Genomic DNA, 5,000 nt, shown 5'->3' on the forward strand with positions numbered 1-5,000 from the left:
ACACAAATCCAACTACGAGCTTTTTAACCGCAACAACTTTAATATACGCTATTGGAGCTGGAATTACCGCGGCTGCTGGCACCAGACTTGCCCTCCAATAGATACTCGTTAAAGGATTTAAAGTGTACTCATTCCGATTACGGGGCCTCGGATGAGTCCCGTATCGTTATTTTTCGTCACTACCTCCCCGTGCCGGGAGTGGGTAATTTGCGCGCCTGCTGCCTTCCTTGGATGTGGTAGCCGTTTCTCAGGCTCCCTCTCCGGAATCGAACCCTGATTCCCCGTTACCCGTTACAACCATGGTAGGCGCAGAACCTACCATCGACAGTTGATAAGGCAGACATTTGAAAGATGCGTCGCCGGTACGAGGACCGTGCGATCAGCCCAAAGTTATTCAGAGTCACCAAGGCAAACGGACCGGACGAGCCGACCGATTGGTTTTGATCTAATAAAAGCGTCCCTTCCATCTCTGGTCGGGACTCTGTTTGCATGTATTAGCTCTAGAATTACCACAGTTATCCAAGTAACGTGGGTACGATCTAAGGAACCATAACTGATTTAATGAGCCATTCGCGGTTTCACCTTAATGCGGCTTGTACTGAGACATGCATGGCTTAATCTTTGAGACAAGCATATGACTACTGGCAGGATCAACCAGGGAGCTGCGTCAACTAGAGCTGAGCAGCCGGCCGCCCGGGAGTGTGTCCCGGGGGCCCGCGCGAACACGCAAGCGTCCGCTCAATTATTCTGCAAACAGGAGGAGGCTGAGCTCCCCTGCACAATACACCTCGAAACCCTCTCAGGTCCCGGCGGCGCGCAGCGCCGTCCTAAGTACTTGGTCGGGTTCGAGAGAGGCGCAATCGCCCGGAGTTTGGCGAGTAGACGCTTTAGGTGCGACCACCCGTGCTCCCAACTGAGCTTGCCGCTGCCGACAGAGGCCCGGGAGCGTGCTGTCGTGGCATTGCCGGCGGGAGACAACACGCGCCACCTACGGTGGCCGGCAGCTCCAACGCCAGCGCCACAGAAGGACAAAAGCCCCACTTGGGTGCCGAAGCGAACTCTCCCAGCACAGCGCACGCGCCAACACGTCCGCACAGCTGCGATACAAACCACCTGCGAGAACCGCAGAGGCGACCGAGCAGCAGACGGCGTCGCGGCGCCGAGCGCCGGGCGGCGGCGCATCCTCAGCGCACACAGTCCTCAATCGGACCAGCACACTGCAGATGTCCACCGCGCTTCGCACCGGGCCCGCGAGGACCTACTTTGGCCGCACGGCGCCGCGTGCAGGGTGCGCCGGCGCGCAGCTGCGCCGCCTGCCGCCTCCGTCGGCCGGCGCGCCTGCCACTGGCCGCCCCCACCAGCCGGCTGTAGCGCGTGCGCCCACGCACCGCGCGGCCAGCACGCCGGGAGGCCCCCCCTCACCGGCCGGGGACGGTCCCACCCAGCCACCGCCGCGTATCGCTTCACACCCACATGCCATTCACGTTCGTGGGCATGGTGGGTATCGCTGAAACAACCGGTTGGTAGCTCAACCGATCGTCGCCATCACTGATTCACCTCTAGCGAGAACAACCGCACCACAACCGTTTACCAGTTGTTCATTTGCGTAACGTCACCAGCAAACGTAGACGTCCATCGCCATTTGCAAATTCAACGATTGTTGCATGCCTGTGTCAGGTGTCACGACACACTATGTCTGCCCACATACACGCAACAACATGTGCACGCTTCGCGAACACGTGGAAGGTGGCCCCCGTACGTATGCGATGTCCATTGCGCGAACGACTGTCAACCGGCCTCTGTCGCATGTCGCAGATGTGGAACGCAGTGCACCATGCTATCACGGTGTGTGAGAAGAGACGACTACGTCTGACAACACGCGCCACTACATCAACAGACGGCTCATGCTGATCGCCATCCACGGCATACCATACTGCAATCCAGCTCTTATAGGGAGACGACACGTAGCTGAGTGCACAATATTTGGACCGTATGGTTCGCCGTTGTTGGCGCAGTCGTGGTACGGTCACACATGTACCACGATGTATCATTCAGTACATGAGGACCAATGTGCAGTACAGTGTGTGATTTGGACGTACAACATCAGCGGACAGTTGACACACGCCGTACCACAACGTAGGCTGTGCTTCGCCATGCAAATGCCAATGAACAACTGCGAAGGGCATTGAGCATGTACGTCCTGCTGCCATCCGCATTACAGTGTATAGCTGCAAGGTGTTTAACATGAAGCGATACTCTGGGGACCAGGCAGTGCGAGTAGCAAACTATATTGCGGGGGTTGCAGTTAGGCAACACCACACTAATTTAACGCGTCGTATGACAATTACAGAGCAGGTTAAGGCCCAACGTGTGTTGGGTTAAGGCCCAACGTGTGTTGGGTTAAGGCCCAACGTGTGTTGGGTTAAGGCCCAACGTGTGTTGGGTTAAGGCCCAACGTGTGTTGGGTTAAGGCCCAACGTGTGTTGGGTTAAGGCCCAACGTGTGTTGGGTTAAGGCCCAACGTGTGTTGGGTTAAGGCCCAACGTGTGTTGGGTTAAGGCCCAACGTGTGTTGGGTTAAGGCCCAACGTGTGTTGGGTTAAGGCCCAACGTGTGTTGGGTTAAGGCCCAACGTGTGTTGGGTTAAGGCCCAACGTGTGTTGGGTTAAGGCCCAACGTGTGTTGGGTTAAGGCCCAACGTGTGTTGGGTTAAGGCCCAACGTGTGTTGGGTTAAGGCCCAACGTGTGTTGGGTTAAGGCCCAACGTGTGTTGGGTTAAGGCGCAACGTGTGTTGGGTTAAGGCGCAACGTGGGTTACGTTAAGGCGCAACGTGGGTTACGTTAAGGCGCAACGTGGGTTACGTTAAGGCGCAACGTGGGTTACGTTAAGGCGCAACGTGGGTTACGTTAAGGCGCAACGTGGGTTACGTTAAGGCGCAACGTGGGTTACGTTAAGGCGCAACGTGGGTTACGTTAAGGCCCAATATAGGTTAGGTTAAGGCCCAATATAGGTTAGGTTAAGGCCCAATATAGGTTAGGTTAAGGCCCAATATAGGTTAGGTTAAGGCCCAATATAGGTTAGGTTAAGGTACAATATAGGTTAGGTTAAGGTACAATATAGGTTAGGTTAAGGTACAATATAGGTTAGGTTAAGGTACAATATGGGTTAGGTTAAGGTACAATATGGGTTAGGTTAAGGCGCAATATGGGTTAGGTTAAGGCGCAATATGGGTTAGGTTAAGGCGCAATATGGGTTAGGTTAAGGCGCAATATGGGTTAGGTTAAGGCGCAATATGGGTTAGGTTAAGGCGCAATATGGGTTAGGTTAAGGCGCAATATGGGTTAGGTTAAGGCGCAATATGGGTTAGGTTAAGGCGCAATATGGGTTAGGTTAAGGTACAATATAGGTTAGGTTAAGGTACAATATAGGTTAGGTTAAGGTACAATATAGGTTAGGTTAAGGTACAATATGGGTTAGGTTAAGGTACAATATAGGTTAGGTTAAGGCACAATATGGGTTAGGTTAAGGCGCAATATGGGTTAGGGTAAGGCGCAATATGGGTTAGGTTAAGGCGCAATATGGGTTAGGTTAAGGCGCAACGTGGGTTACGTTAAGGCGCAACGTGGGTTACGTTAAGGCGCAACGTGGGTTACGTTAAGGCGCAACGTGGGTTACGTTAAGGCGCAACGTGGGTTACGTTAAGGCGCAACGTGGGTTACGTTAAGGCCCAATATAGGTTAGGTTAAGGCCCAATATAGGTTAGGTTAAGGCCCAATATAGGTTAGGTTAAGGCCCAATATAGGTTAGGTTAAGGCCCAATATAGGTTAGGTTAAGGTACAATATAGGTTAGGTTAAGGTACAATATAGGTTAGGTTAAGGTACAATATGGGTTAGGTTAAGGCGCAATATGGGTTAGGTTAAGGCGCAATATGGGTTAGGTTAAGGCGCAATATGGGTTAGGTTAAGGCGCAACGTGGGTTACGTTAAGGCGCAACGTGGGTTACGTTAAGGCGCAACGTGGGTTACGTTAAGGCGCAACGTGGGTTACGTTAAGGCGCAACGTGGGTTACGTTAAGGCCCAATATAGGTTAGGTTAAGGCCCAATATAGGTTAGGTTAAGGCCCAATATAGGTTAGGTTAAGGCCCAATATAGGTTAGGTTAAGGTACAATATGGGTTAGGTTAAGGTACAATATGGGTTAGGTTAAGGTACAATATAGGTTAGGTTAAGGCGCAACGTGGGTTACGTTAAGGCCCAATATAGGTTAGGTTAAGGCCCAATATAGGTTAGGTTAAGGCCCAATATAGGTTAGGTTAAGGCCCAATATAGGTTAGGTTAAGGCCCAATATAGGTTAGGTTAAGGTACAATATAGGTTAGGTTAAGGTACAATATAGGTTAGGTTAAGGTACAATATGGGTTAGGTTAAGGTACAATATGGGTTAGGTTAAGGTACAATATAGGTTAGGTTAAGGCACAATATGGGTTAGGTTAAGGCGCAATATGGGTTAGGTTAAGGCGCAATATGGGTTAGGTTAAGGCGCAATATGGGTTAGGTTAAGGCGCAATATGGGTTAGGTTAAGGCACAATACGGGTTAGGTTAAGGCACAATACGGGTTAGGTTAAGGCACAATACGGGTTAGGTTAAGGCACACATTGTTGTAAGGAAAGGTGTTTTCGGGGGGGGGGGGGGGGCTGGTTTGTTGATTGTGATTATCGTAAGTAAATGACTGCGGCATCATCTGATTTGCCACGTCAGGGTGCACCTTTGGCTCATAACAGGCGGCGCTCTGATTCCATGCTTGTGGCAGACCTGTGTCTTTCATTCGTGCCATTGTTTGTGTGGTGTGACAGGAGGCAGTATTGTGATGTTGGGTGCACCCCTGTGTAGGACATGTGTGGGTGTTGGTGGCTTAGCTGAGCAATGGTGGTTGTCGGAAGGTGGGATATTCTGTTTTCCGAGTGGACCTCCCGGTCTGGTTATGATAGTGTGGATTGTC

At 51.6% G+C, this 5,000-nt stretch overlaps 1 non-coding gene across 1 annotated transcript in view; it reads right to left on the minus strand.

The window, feature by feature from the left end:
- The window catches only part of LOC124591345, a 1,910-nt gene extending 1,249 nt beyond the window's left edge, over positions 1 to 661 (minus strand). Inside the window, exon 1 of the ribosomal RNA XR_006977155.1 lies at positions 1 to 661. This exon is cut by the window's left edge and continues 1,249 nt beyond it. This is a non-coding gene — a ribosomal RNA (small subunit ribosomal RNA).
- Positions 662 to 5,000: the final 4,339 nt, after the last annotated feature.

This window comes from Schistocerca americana, unplaced genomic scaffold (genome assembly GCF_021461395.2).
Source record: "Schistocerca americana isolate TAMUIC-IGC-003095 unplaced genomic scaffold, iqSchAmer2.1 HiC_scaffold_837, whole genome shotgun sequence".
NCBI classification, from domain to species: Eukaryota; Metazoa; Arthropoda; class Insecta; order Orthoptera; family Acrididae; genus Schistocerca; species Schistocerca americana.